The sequence below is a fragment of the Epinephelus lanceolatus genome, chromosome 2 (genome assembly GCF_041903045.1).
Source record: "Epinephelus lanceolatus isolate andai-2023 chromosome 2, ASM4190304v1, whole genome shotgun sequence".
Taxonomy (NCBI): Eukaryota; Metazoa; Chordata; class Actinopteri; order Perciformes; family Serranidae; genus Epinephelus; species Epinephelus lanceolatus.
The window spans coordinates 49,897,501-49,913,238 of record NC_135735.1 but is presented as its reverse complement, the minus strand read 5'-3'; positions in this window follow the sequence as shown (position 1 = coordinate 49,913,238).

The following is a 15,738-nucleotide window of genomic DNA, read 5'->3' as shown; positions in this document are numbered from 1 at the left end:
CCCTTGAATCCCATGAAATCAATGCTGCGCAGATGAATTGCGTGTATTACAATTATCGTCTAACATCATTGCGTCTGATAAATTGGTCTTCTTTGTCATAACGTTATATATGCTACAATAAAGCTTAAAGCTGACGTCACAATGAAATCATATGAATACCAAATTGATAGTCTGAATAAAATCATCCTGATATTGAGTTGTGTTAGAAATTAACAGCTGCGCAAAAATATACCTAGACTCCCTCTTTAAAAAACAAAAAGGAAAATCCCTCAAACACCATGTGTAGACATGATAGGCTACTTTCCACATTTCCAGCAGCAAAGCTGTCAATTAGGCCCATTATCTTTAACAGGGATCATTTCCTCCAACAAAACAAAATGTTGGCACTAATTAATGGTGCTATTAAGTGTCTGCAAATGAGCAGTTTCTTTCTTATGAAGGGGTGGGATGAAATTTCGACTTCTTTCCACTCCTTTTTGAACAATCTTTTCATTGTCTGTTGTTGTTGTTGCTTTCTTTTCTTTTTTAATGTTCAAAATAAACTTTCAAATCAAAATCAATCAAATTAATTAAACTTCCCGTTATGACTGGGCTGCATTTCTGTCAGCGGAGTCATTTTTTTCAGAACAGCTGATTGGCCAGTGGGTGGTGCTTTTTATAGGATCAGATTCAACCCTGAACTTACCCTGCCCCGGAGCAGGACAGCCGTTCAGAGTAAGTTACCATGGTGATCTACCCCGATAAGAACTGAACCGGCTTCGTGAGACCGAAACCCAGGGTTAACCCTGAAGTTACCTCGCTAAGACATTAACCCTGCTTCATGATACAGGCCCCAGGACTGCACGCTGCTTCTCCAACACCAAACCCTGGATTACTCCAGAGTTAAAAGCTCTCCTGAAGGAGAAGCGGAGAGCTGAAGGCCGTGCAGAAGGAGCTACGGAGAAACAGGCGGGGAAAGGAAGGATATAAAAAGAAGATGGAGGAACAGCTGCAGCAGAGCGATGTCAGTGGAGTCTGGAGAGGTCTGAAAACAATCTCAGGACACAAACAACCAGACTCCCAGGCCAGAGGTGACCAGCAGTGGGTGAATGATCTGTATCTGTTCTTCAGTAGATTTGATCAGTCTGCCCCTCCCCTGGCCCAGACATTATGGCTGCAACCCCCCTCATCCTCACCTGCACCTTCCCCCCCACCTACACTCCTGGCACACTGCTTCGACACCTCCCCTACCCCCGCTCCCTCAGACATCTCACCACCCCCCACCCCTCCCCCCACCTCATCACCCCCACCCCCCAGCACACAGCCCCCCTGCTTCAGCTTGTCCTTCACTACCTGTCAGGTGAGAGATCAGGTGAGGAGGATAAAGACGAGGAAGGCTGCGGGTCCAGATGGCATCAGCTCCAGGCTCCTGAAGTCCTGCGCAGACCAACTGTGCGGGATAGCTGAAACCATCTTCAACCTGAGCCTGAGGCTGGGGAGAGTACCACAGCTGTGGAAGACATCCTGCGTGGTACCTGTGCCCAAGACAAAAGCCCCAAGGACAAGGGCTTCAGACTGGTGGCATTAACATCGCACCTCATGAAAACTCTGAAGCGCCTGGTCCTGTCTCGTCTCCGCCCCGCAGCCTGGCATTGGGGTGGACGACGCCATCATCTTCCTCCTGCATAGAGCTCTTTCTCACCTGGAGAAGCCTGGAAGCTCTGTGAGAATCATGTTCTTTGATTTCTCCAGCGCTTTCAACAACATACAGCCTGCACTTCTGAGGGACAAACTGGAGCACATAGGGGTGGCTAATCACCTCACATCCTGGATCCTGGACTACCTCACGGACCGGCCGCAGTATGACCCAGGATTGTGTATCGGACTTGGTTGTCTGCAGTACGGGGGCCCCGCAGGGGACGGTGCTGGCACCATTCCTCTTCACCCTCTACACTGCAGACTTTTCATACGACACCCCCACCTGTCATCTGCAGAAGTTCTCTGACGACTCTGCCATAGTCGGCCTCATCACAGATGGGGACGACAGGGAGTACAGAGAACTGAACCAGGACTTTGTGGACTGGTGCCTAAGGAACCACCTTCAGATCAACGCAGGGAAAACCAAAGAGCTGATGGTGGATTTCCGCAGGCGCAGAGTCCTCCCCCCAACACCGGTGAACATCCAGGGAAAGGACATTGAGATGGTGACATCTTATAAGTACCTGGGTGTTCATCTTAACAATAAACTGGACTGGACTAATCACATAACAGCACTGTACAAGAAAGGCCAAAGCAGACTCTACCTGCTGAGGTGGCTCAGGTCTTTTGGAGTGCAGGGGGCACTCCTGAAGACCTTCTTTGACACTGTGGTGGCATCAGCCATCTTTTACGGAGTAGTCTGCTGGGGCAGCAGCGTCTCGGCTGCAGATAGGAAGAGACTGGACAAGCTGATCAAGAAGGCCAGCTCTGTCCTGGGATGCTCTCTGGACTCTGTGCAGGTGGTGGGAGAAAGGACGATGACAGCCAAGCTGTCATCTCTGAGGACGAATGACTCCCATCCTCTGCAGGAGGAGATAAAAGCTCTGGAGAGCTCCGTTAGCGATAGACTGATTCACCCAAAGTGTGTGAAGGAACGCTATCACAGGTCCTTCCTGCCTGCTGCTGTCAGGCTACATAACCAGCGCTGCTCATAGTAGACTGCACCATGGACACTTTATTGACACTCTGGACACTTTATGGACACCACAGCTGTCTGCTGTTTTGCACATACAATCACTTGCAATAGATGTGCTCCCTTTATCCACTGCTCATTTTCATTCACTGCTGCTCATTATTATCCACTTCCTATTATTTTTATTATTATTATTATTATTATTATTATTGTTATTGTTATTTATTGCCATCTCTTGTATTTTTGTACTTATTTGCATGCCTAGTTATTTAAGTTTAAATTTGAAATCTTTAATCTGACTCTTTCTCCTTGACTGCTGTAACACTGGAATTTCTCAATTATGGGATCAATAAAGGTGTATCTTATCTTATCTTATCTTATCTGATAAACACCTAGTATAGTAACTGTTACTGAGTGGCATGTAATTGGGTAAAAAGAAATCAAAAGTTCTTAAATAATGATCTGATAGCGAGGGATTCTGTGGATAGACTGGTAGGTTATCAATTTCAATTCCATACGTCAGAACTAGATCGAGGGTATGGTTAAAACAGCGAGTGGGTTCATGTACACCCTGACTGAAGCCAATGGAGTCTAATAATGAGATATACGCGATAGCCAGGGAGTCATTATCAACGTCAACATTAATGTTAAAATTGCCTACAATAATAACCTTATCTGATTTAAGATCTAAACTGGATAAAAACTCTGAGAATTCAGATACAAATTCAGAATACAGGCCAGGAGCACGGTACACTATAACAAATAAAAGTGGCTGCAAGGTTTTCCAGGCCGGGTGTAAAAGACTAAGTACAAGACTTTCAAATGAATTATAATCTAGTTTAGGTTTAGGGCTGATTAATAAACTTGAGTTAAAAATGGCTGCAACTCCCCCTCCTCGGCCGCTGCCTCGAGGAATGTGGGTATTATTATGACTAGGAGGAGTGGATTCATTTAGACTAACATATTCATCTTGACACAGCCAGGTTTCAGTAAGACTGAGTAAATCAATATGATTTTCGGTAACACTACATAATACGGCCCGCGACTTAGAGCGTACCTACCGCTCACTTTGCACCTAATTTAACAGAAGTACTGAGTAACTGTCGCTCAACACCCCCCCCCCCCCCCCCCCCCCATTTCCCTCATGTTTTACAGTATAACTAGGCTGCTTCTTAGCGCGTAACTCCCGTTGACTTATGTACTACTTTACACCAACTTCCACAGAAGTACAGAGTAACTCTTGCTCACTTCCCCCACTATTTCCCCCGTGTTTTACAGTATAACTAGGCTGCGTCTGAGAGCGTAACTCCCGTACAATTACGTCCTACTTTACACCAACTTAGAGTAACTCTTGCTCACTTTCCCCCGCCACTTTCCATGTGTTTTACAGTAAAATTAGGCTGCGTCTTAGAGCGTAACTCCCGTACAATTATGTCCTACTTTGCCCGGACTTACAGTGTAACTCCTCCTGGTCTTTTTTTCCCCACCAATCATTTTAAGTACCAGGTATATTAAATTAAATAGCCTGCTGTACAATATGAGCACAGCCTTTCGCTCTTTGCAATTGTTACAATCTTGTTTTTTCTAAGTGTCAGCAGGCAAATTTCACCCCTATTCCAGAGATGTACTATTCATTATGGTTTGGAAAAATAATATGTTAGGAAATGGGTATACGGTATGGAAATTGGCTAATAACAGGCTGGCTGGTAGCAAACTTTCCTCTCTAAAATGCACATCTATGGAAGTCTCGTACTGTCTTCCAAGGGCAAAACACAAACTATACAGTAATAAATCCACAATAATGAGTCATTCAGAGTTATAAAATGTTTTTATTATGTGATTACACAGAAAACACATGACAGGCACTATTCCTCTCATCCATACTCCGTAAGTACAGTAATTTTTATTTATTTCATTTATCCTTTATTTAACCAGGTGAGTCCCATTGAGATTTACATCTCTTTTACAAGGGAGCCCTGGCCAAGAAGGCAGCAAACCAAAATTACAACAATAAAACATCATAAAACATAAACAGTACATAGATAGGTACATGAAGTACATACAGTACACATCAAACTGTAATCAGTGTCTAAGTAGATCTTAATTTCCCTGTAACTAGTGTCTAGGTATAGCCTACCTCTCCTGTGAGTACTGCCAAACTACGGAGAACCGGGCTGTATTATGAAGTTTGCACTGTTATCCCCTCCTTAGTGTGTAAGTACACCCTAGCTCTCCTGGAGGTACACGCTAACTACGGGGAACCGGGCTGTATTATGAAGTTTGCACTGTTATCCCCTCCTTAGTGTCTAAGTACACTCTAGCTCTCCTGGAGGTACACGCTAACTACGGGGAACCGGGCTGTATTATGAAGTTTGCACTGTTATCCCCTCCTTAGTGTCTAAGTACAGTCTACTACCACTGTAACTAATGTGTAATTAGAGCCAGTGAGTTAGAACACAGTTACTTCAATGTTTCACAAGATAACATCATCTGAAAACAATCCAAAGATGAAACTAAGTGTCCCTGACAACATAAAATAACACATTTCTACTGGTTTTTGTTATTTACGTTCAGTTTTGTTCCTTCTGTTATAAACTGTTCAATGTAGTCTTGATCCTTTATTGTGATCCGTTTGTTTTTTCTAAGTCAAAAATAGTCAGTCAAGTCAGTTTCAGTTGACAAATGTACTTTCTAAGTTAAAAGTCAAGTGGAAAAGATCATTGTGGTGCTACTATCATACTGGAGTGTGACACCCAGTGATGGAGATGGAAGAATGTATGAGCTCCTCCGTAAAAAAGGTGATCTTGATCCAACTCCTTGGGTCAAGGCAGAGATTGGGGTCATGGGTGGCTAGCCATCTCCCTCGTCAGGTTGAATGTCAAATCCACATGTAATTTTCCACAGAATCTCTAAAAAAACATCACCTGTGCAGAAAGAGAGGTATTACTATGTTGCATCATCAACTTCAATTTCTTTTTGTGGTCATTATCATTATTACGTAAATACATCTCAGTAACACAAAGTGAGCAAACTTTTAACTGTAAAGTTTTTCTCGGCATGGAATACTTTATCCTGTCTTTATATTTCACATCATGAATCATTAGCCTTTTAAACCATAACAAGTGGATTACATTTCCTTTTGAACTACAAAGTTTGTGTTTTTAAACATTCTTAACTGTTTTCCACTTAACTATGGATAACAAAACGTATTTCGAAAATGTAGGCTACATCAGTGCACACACCGTATTACACTTGACTATTCATCAGTCAAATAGCATTCATGACCCATCTGTAATGGTGCAAATGTATACAGTACATTAACACAAATACAAACGGCAAGGGGCCACGAGGCAAAACAAGTGCAGCATTTTAGAGTTACAAGTAGGTCGCGAACAGTAATTGCAATGCCAAGTAAGTGTAGTGTAGAGGGGAAGCACACACACTATAGCTATGTCCCGATTCGGGGTCTGCATGCTTAAAGGATGCAGCCTTCACAGCCGCGTCCTTCAAGGATGCAGGAGCGTCCTCCGAACGCCGCCTCAACCGTTGTGAAATGGGACGGTCTAGCCTTCGGAGGATTTCCTGGTTCCGCGAGCACGTCATGATTTGTGTCGCGTCACGATGCAAGGGGCAAAGTCAGTTAATATTTTGTAGTGTTTTTTTATTATTGTAATTTATTTATTATATTTTTATGGAGGAGGAGTTGCGTCGGCAGCGGCGGAAACGGCTTATCCACCTTATTTTCAAACACGGAAGTAAATAGTGATCAACTTCCGTTTTTTTGTGCGTGACTTCCGGTCAGCCGCTTTCCCTCATGCTTTCCCTTACCGGAGCTAACGGTGCAAGCTCATTTTTTTTTCAATTTTCAGTTGTTTATGTTAGTCAATCAGTTAGTTAGTTAGTTAGTTAGTCTGTGTATTTTGTATAACGTTAGATAACTGTGCCCACGTTTCCGTTATAACGGAAATTTATTCCCTCTAAACGCGAATAAATCGCACTTCAATCATAAACTATGAACCAAAAAAGCACAATCTATCCCGAGTGAGACAAACTGCTTGATCCCCGTCTCCAGTGTACCAGCAGAGAACCTGCAGAACCGAATCAGCGAAAAAACACACCGGGCTACACAGCCTCTCTACCTGAGCAGCTGAAGCTGCGGCTCGCACCCTCGACACACAGACATACAGACAGTGCTTCTGCATGCCAGCCACACGTGTGCGCAACTGTGAGAAATAAATATGTGAGGTGTACGCTGCTTTTCTATCTTTTTTTCCCTTTTCTTTCTTTCTTTCTGTCAGCGACATACACTCCTAACACAGGACGGGTTGTTTTAATTGACTGAGTTGATCGTTAAGCCATAGTGATGCACGGCTCTGATAGCACCCGAATCAGCATGTACGCATCAACCATCCAGCCGTTACAACATGATTGAGCTAGCCTCCGTGTTTCCATGAAAAATAAGGTGGATATGACGGGCGTCTTCTACAGCACAAGCTAACATCACTAGCTGCGTTAGCATCAACTCACCAAGACGTTGATAAACGCATTAACACTCCCACAGCACAGGTCCTCGGTCCCTCCCTCACATCTCCTGCGAGGATCTCGGAGTGTTATCATTGTGTTTACAGCAACACTTCTCACCGTAGACATTGTGTAGTTTCACTTGATTCCCTCCGTTGTCTGATTCCTGTGCCTGCGCAGTACAAGCTTGTCCCCTCGGCCTCGCTGAGAGGTGGTACTTCCTGTCTTAACCAATGGGAAATGTGCACCTCCCTGTTTGACCAATGACTGCAGGTCTAAGCAGAGTGGCTGTGATTGACACCTTGTTTGATCAATGAGACTATGCCAGAGCGATGACAGTTAACAACGTAAAACCTAACAAACAAACAAACAAACAAACAAACATTAAAGCAACTTCAAGACAACTGAGGAATCATACGGGAATATTGTAAGAAAAAAAACCCCTGGTACTTTCTCAGTTGACAATGTCAAGCAAACTATGTCCCTCTGATGTTACAGCAAGGGACCTGTGATTAGGTGTTCTGTTCAATTCACTTTTGTGTCACAAACTAATACCATACAACATGTCATCAGACAATTTTTGCATAAAATAAGAAAAACAGAATTCATGAGATGTCAATCTCAATGGGACTCACCTGGTTAAAATAAATAAAAATTACTGTACTTACGGAGTATGGATGAGAGGAATAGTGCCTGTCATGTGTTTTCTGTGTAATCACATAATAAAAACATTTTATAACTCTGAATGACTCATTATTGTGGATTTATTACTGTATAGTTTGTGTTTTGCCCTTGGATGACAGTACGAGACTTCCATAGATGTGCATTTTAGAGAGGTAAGTTTGCTACCAGCCAGCCTGTTATTAGCCAATTTCCATACCGTATACCCATTTCCCAACATATTATTTTTCCAAACCATAATGAATAGTACATCTCTGGAATAGGGGTGAAATTTGCCTGCTGACACTTAGAAAAAACAAGATTGTAACAACTGAGCGAGAGTTACTCAGTACTTCTGTTAAATTAGGTGCTAATTTGTCTACTAACACTGCTTTAGATGATAGAGACCTGATATTTAACAGTCCCCATTTAATTCTCCTGTTTTGTCTTTCTGTCACAGAAGAGGTTTTAATTTTTATGAGGTTGTTATGCACAGCTCCTCTTTGTTTAATTTTAGATTTTGATAAATTAGGTGGTGAGGGAACAGACACCGTTTGTATAGAACTCAGGGTGGGTAACTGCACTAGAAGCTCAGAGAAGCATATAGGACTGCGACTCTGAGTCCTGATCTCAACGCTGGGTTGTCATGGTTTTGAATTACTAATAAAATTTGCCAGGTTCCTAGATATGAGAGCAGCTCCATCCACAGTGGGATGAATGCTGTCTCTCCTAATAAGACAATAAGTAATAAGTAAATAAGTAACATTAACAAATAGCGGCGGGGCTTTTACTCACCACAACTGCAGAGGCTCACAGCTTCATTTGAAACAAACTACATTATAGACAGTCCATTATTTATTAATCCCTCTGTGTGTTTATATATTTACTTTTTATCCGCTCTGTTGTCTTTATAAATTTAACATATCGCACCGCCATTTCAAACTAAACACTTGTTTCAAATTAAAAGCCCCTTATAACCTCAGCTAGAGAATCCCTCCATTTTCTAAATAGGCTTTTATTCTGAAACATCTGTCAGAACTTCCTGTGGAAGATACAGTACCTTGATAGTTTACGTATGGCGCTTCAAATGTAGCTCCTGCCATCTGCTGACGCTGTTAGGTGACTACAACAACATGTCGGCTGGCACATGAACAGACACAGTTCTGGCAGTGACTCAAATAATAGTGAAAGTAATATAAATAGGACAAGAATAACCTGATGACATCACACACGCCGTGAAAGACAATCGGGGATAATTGGTGAGTACCAGCATGTAGCGTGTACCAGGCATAACGACAGCCGTTGCTGTTTCGGAGCTGAAGGACCAGCATTCTAAAAGTAACGGAAGTAACTGATGTCTTGTTTGAAAATGTACTTAAGTATTTGATTACTCAAACAGCAAACTAACGCGTTAGGTTACTCGTTACTGCAAAAAGTAATCAAAGTACTCTACTTAGTACTTAGTACTTACTTTGTAACGCGTTATACCCAACTCTGAACAGCATAGAGACGCTGTCACAGAAAACATGGGAAATGACACAACACGCTAATGCTTTTTTTTATTACATTTAAGGCCTTATTTTATTTCCCTCCATTTCTTTCATAAATTCTGTTCCTAGATTTGTGCTGTACAAGAAATTGTCATTTTTAAATGTCAGAAAAATGATGATGAAGACTGAAATATTACTTGTACAGGTATGATAAATAAATGATAATACAGGGGCTGTAAATAGCCACAGCCATGTGTAGTGGTCATTCGTCATGAGAGCTGATCTGGCACTGTTGGAGACGCTAATCAATGCAACACTATCTGTGAAATTTAATTTCTTTGCTGTAGGGGTGTAACGGTACACAAAAATCACGGTTCGGTATGTACCTCGGTACACAAGTCACGGTTCTTTTTTTTTCGGTACAGTAATTAAAAAGATAGACAACTATTAAATATCTTTTACTTATTGGTAACCTTATTAAAACACACCACCACAACAGTTAACTCTTTTTACACAATTTTTGAATGAAACAAATATATATAAAATCCTGCTTTTTCACATTGTTTGAATGAAAATAGAAATATAAAAGGGAAAAATAAAATCCTGCTGTTTTTTAACACATTTTTTGAATGAAAAATATAAATATAAATTTCTGCTTAACAGGCTATGTACCACAGTCTTTTAAGGTAGCTGTAATTAAACCTCTCCTAAAAAAGCCCACCCTGGATCCAGAGGTGTTAGCCAACTATAGACCAATAATCTTCCCTTTCTTTCAAAGATCCTTGAGAAAGTAGTCACAGACCAGCTGTGTGATTTTCTCCATGATAATAATTTATTTGAGGAATTTCAGTCAGGATTTAGAGTGCATCATAGCACTGAGACAGCACTAGTTAAAATTACAAATGATCTTCTAATTGCTTCAGACAAAGGACTCGTCTCTGTACTTGTTTTATTAGATCTTAGTGCAGCGTTTGACACTATTGACCATCAAATTCTGCTACAGAGACAAACATTTAATCGGCCTAAAAGGGTCTGCACTAAGCTGGTTTAAATCTTATTTATCTGATCGTTTTCAGTTTGTTCACGTTAATAATGAATCATCAGTGAGTCAATGGATAGTTTATTTCATTGAGCTGACAGTTCCTTGGGAAGACTCAGTGGAAGCAGCCTATGAAAGAAAAAAGCTTAGATATGCAGACTTAGGAGCAGAAGCTGAGCAGCGAGGATGGAAAACTAGGATTTGTCCAGTAGAAGTGGGGTGTAGGGGATTCATAGCAAGATTAGCTGTCTCGCTCCTGGGAGAACGCGGAGTGCGGGGACAGAGTTTGAGGAAGGCAATGAAGGAAATGTCAGATAAAGCAGCCAGAGCCAGCCAGTTTATTTATAAGAGAAGAAATAATGTCAGCTGGGGGCCAGCAGGGGGAACTACTAAGCAGGGTACATAACTCCTTGAGATCAGGTGGAGAGATCCACTTCCTCTCAGGAGGAAATCCAGGAACAGGAAGGTTAGTGAGTGTGTTTGCTGATCCTGCGAGTTTATCTATCTTCTTTAACTTTAGCTTATATTGTAGTTATGCTATGTAGCGTGTGAAATACAGTATGGTGAATGCTAGGAAAGGTAGTATCAGCACAGTCTCTACCTGGAGCTCACATGTACGGAGCCTAGGGTTATTGAAGGTGGCAGTGTTGTTTGGGCTGAGAAAGCCATGTGTAAGTAGGGTAAAGGAGGTTATTGGGTTGGTGCAGGGAGCAGTGAGACCTGGCATTAGGGGAGTGTCTCTGGGACGCCAGAGGTCACTGTCTAGCCTCCTGGAGGTGTCGTGGGACCAACTAGACGAAACACTGGTGAAAGAAGGTTCCCACCCGATGACCCCAAAGACATGTTAGTTATCACCGCTCACTGGTTTGTATAGTTAAGCCTTGCCATAATTGGGGGCGGCAGTAGCTCAGTCCATAGGGACTTGGGTTGGGAACCGGAGGGTCGCCTGTTCAAGTCCCCGTCCAGACCAAAATATGGACCGTGGACTGGTAGCTGGAGAGGTGCCAGTTCACCTCCTGGGCACTGCCGAGGTGCCCCTGAGCAAGGCACCGAACCCCCCAACCGCTCAGAGCGCCTGTCATGGGCAGCCCACTCTGACATCTCTCCACTTAGTGCATGTATAGGTCCAGTTTGTGCATGTGTGTGTTCGGACCTGTGTGTAATTGACAACAGAGTGAAAAATTGAATTTCCCCTCGGGGATTAATAAAGTATATAAAAAAAATAATAATAATAGCTTATCATAGGGCTTACGAGATTATTCACTGAGTGCTGATCGTTTTCTAGAGCACAAACTTCTTGTGTTTATTTTAATCCTTACATACCAAAGTTTGTTTTGGAGTTCCGCAAGGTTCTGTGCTCGGACCAATCCTATTCACTCTATATATGCTTCCTTTAGGTAAAATCATTAGAAATCACTCTGTAAATTTCCATTGTTATGCGGATGATACACAGTTGTATTTATCGATGAAGCCGGAAGAAAGTAATCAATTAACTAAACTTCATAATAGCCTTAAAGACATAAAAACCTGGATGAGCACCAATTTCCTGATGTTAAATTCAGACAAAACTGAAGTTATTGTTCTTGGCCCCAAACAACTCAGAGACTCTTTATCTGATGACAGAGTTTCTCTAGATGGCATTGCTCTGGCCTCTAGCACTACCATAAGAAACCTCGGAGTAATATTAGCTCAAGATCTGTCTTTTAATTCTCATTTAAAACAAACCTCACGGACTGCATTTTTTCATCTGCGTAATATTGCGAAAACTGGGCCTATCCTGACCCGAAAAAATTGGTCCACGCTTTTGTTACCTCAAGGCTGGATTACTGTAACTCTCTTTTATCAGGTAGCTCTAATAAGTCTTTAAAAACTCTCCAGCTAATTCAGAATGCAGCGGCACGTGTACTAACAGGAACTAAGAAACAAGATCATATTTCTCCTGTTTTAGCTTCTCTGCAGTGGCTCCCTGTAGAATCCAGAATTGAATTTAAAATCCTACTGTTAACTTATAAAGCTCTAAATGGTCAGGCTCCGTCATATCTTAGAGAGCTCATAGTGCCATATTATCCCACCAGAACACTGCGCTCTGAGAATGCAGGGTTACTCGTGGTCCCTAAAGTTACCAAAAGTAGATCAGGAGCCAGAGCCTTCAACTATCAGGCTCCTCTCCTGTGGAATCATCTTCCTGTTGCGGTCCGGGAGGCAGACACCGTCTCCGCATTTAAGACCAGACTTAAGACTTTCCTCTTTGATAAAGCTTATAGTTAGGGCTGGCTCAGGCTTAGCTTGTACCAGCCCCTAGTTAGGCTGACTTAGGCCTAGTCTGCCGGGGGACCCCCTATAATACACCGGGCACCTTCTCTCCTTCTCTCTCTCTCTCTCGTATCCTGTTACTGCATCTTGCTAACTCGGCCATACTGCATGTCACTAACTCGGCTTCTTCTCCGGAGCCTTTGTGCTCCACTGTCTGGCAGGTTCACTTATATTGCAGCGGTGCCTGGATAGTGTGACGTGTGTGGTTGTGCTGCTGCCGTGGTCCTGCCAGATGCCTCCTGCTGCTGCTGTTATCATTAATCATACTTCTACTGTTATTATACACATATGATCATTGTCACATATGTACACTATCAGATATTAATATATACTTTCAACATATTGTACCACAACAGCCAGAATTCTAATTTTAATATTATTCCTTTCATTAATGTTGTCATTACCGTCTGTCCTGCATCTCTCTCTCTCTCTCTCTGTCTCTCTCTCAGTCTCATTGTGTCATATGGATTACTGTTAATTTATCATGTTGATCTGTTCTGTACAACATCTATTGCACATCTGTCCATCCTGGAAGAGGGATCCCTCCTCAGTTGCTCTTCCTGAGGTTGCTACCGTATGTTTCCCCCGTTAAAGGGTTTTTTTGGGGAGTTTTTCCAATATCCGCTGTGAGGGTCCTAAGGACAGAGCGATGTTGTATGCTGTAAAGCCCTGTGAGGCAAACTGTGATTTGTGATATTGGGCTTTATAAATAAAATTGATTGATTGATTAATTGATAAACCAACAGCCTTCAGACACAACAGAATCAGATATTTGTGCTAATTTCCTCTGTCATCCATGATGATACCCACAAAAATAGTCAAGAGTATACATAACATTTATGTATATGAGACAGACAAAAAATGTTATAGTATGTTATATCCTTGTATGACTTATAGCAAGTATAGAACATTCTGAACCAGTAAATTTTTTCCAGTAACTTTGATCAGCAAGTAATATTTTGTATTTTGGCATAATGTAGTCATGCTGTAGAAAGCTCCAGCTGTGCAATATCCCTGTGATCGGAAAGCCATTCCCTTACCAACAATGTATGTGGTGGTTTCAAATGACAAGCTACCATTCTTTTAACAGCTGTGAAACCAGCAAACAAGAGGCTCATAATTTATAGTTAGTTCCAAAGAGGAGGTGTCACGAAGTAATAGCAAACACTGTGAGTGAGAGATGACTCTCTTTATCAGATAAGATACTCGAGACATCTCCCCAAAATCTATTAACTTGGGGGCAATGCCAAACCATATGAAGAAAAGAGCCAATGGTATTGTCTGAACAAAAGTCACGGTATGGGTTAGCTCTGAGTTTCATTTGCTGTAATCTCTGAGGTTTGAGATAAGACCTGTAAGTAAATCTATTGTGTATCATTTGATGGTTTAGGTTTCTGGATGACAGGGATGTATTTGACTATATAATGTGCCAGTTCAGATCTGAGAAGGTTTTAATATCACTCTCCTAGAGTCAGTATCATTGGAGACTTGATGTAATCATAGTGGTTTGTGTGTGAAGGGAGGGATAGATAGAAACCCCTAAGTATTTGAAATTGCAAATAACCGAAATACTGAGAGAATGTGCCTGCCCAATTCATTTTATATCCAGACTAGGGCTGTCAAAATAATGAGTTAATTTCGATTATCTAATCGCAGAAAAAATAATGCGTCAAAAAATTCACGCTGTTTAATCACATTCTGTGGTGCCCTTTGACCCGATGTGTCATTTAAGGCCACAGTGGCTTTGTCACATAATGGAGGCAGACCAGACGATGCTGCTGAGCCCCATAAATGGAACATTTACATTTAAAAAACACCCAGATGGAACTGTTGATAGGAGCACCAGGCATTTTCATACCAATGCTAGCGCTAGCAGTGACCCTCATCAAGAGGACAGGGGGACAATTGTGTCAAACCCAGTAGCTTTACTACGACACATCTGCCAAAATTCATTTGACTTGACATTTTTATAAAATACTGTCACAGCAAAAAATGATGTATGTGGTTAATTGAGGTTAATTAATCACAGAGCATGTAATTAATTAGATTCTTTTTTTATCACTTGTCTTAATCCAGACATATTTCCACGAACATCAATGGTGGTTTAAAAATCTAAATATTGTCTGACTGTTGTACCGCCTGGGCAGCAGGCTCCAAAGAAATAGAAAATATATCAGACTGGTATCAACAAAGAGAGGACTCAGTTGCAGGACTCAAAAAAATACAAGGTATTTACTAAAGGTCGGTGCACAGAAAAAAACAGTCCAAAAATACAAACAAAGGTTTCCAAAAGCAGGGGGCTTAAGCAGAATACAACAATGCAAACTATCCGATCAAAAAGCTAGATTACACTAGGAAGAGATGGCTAGAACATGCGCTCAAACAACTGAGAACGAACTGGCACAGACAAGGGGCAGCAGGTGGGCAAAATAGACAAGGGAGGAGGGGTAATGAAGGACAGGTGAAACCAATCAGGGCAGGGCAGGTAATCACACAGGAGGCAAACACACAGGGGCTGGAGGTAAAGTACCAGAAATGAGAGACAAGGGTGAGTATCAAAATAAAATACATATACTGAGTGAAACTGAAAACAAGGAAAGCACAACCTTGATGGGGACCTCAGGGTGTAACAAAATAAAAGTGGTGACAAGGGACAGCTATAATGAGAGGATATGGAAACTGAGAACCTAGATGAGCAAATGTTGCCTGTTATCACTACTGTGGAAGGGTTAGTACATAGTTTAATCATAGAAATACAGCCTTTACTGAAGCCCATGTGTTGAACAGTCAGTGAATACAGACCATTCCAGCCAGCATTCAGAGTTCCATGCAGCAGCGATATTGCAAAAGTAGTGAGCCTCAATCCCATGAGAAGAACAGGTTATTTACATTTTCTTCATGGATACACATGGATGATTTTTTTGATGTAGAGGTCTGATATGTGGGGAAGCAGAGTGGTGTGGTTGGGTAAGCTGCTGACCATCAGTTCCTACACCCATACACAGATGCTGTCAATGAGCTGAAAGAAAAGGATGTCAACTGTTGGGAGGTAGGGCCTACTGGTA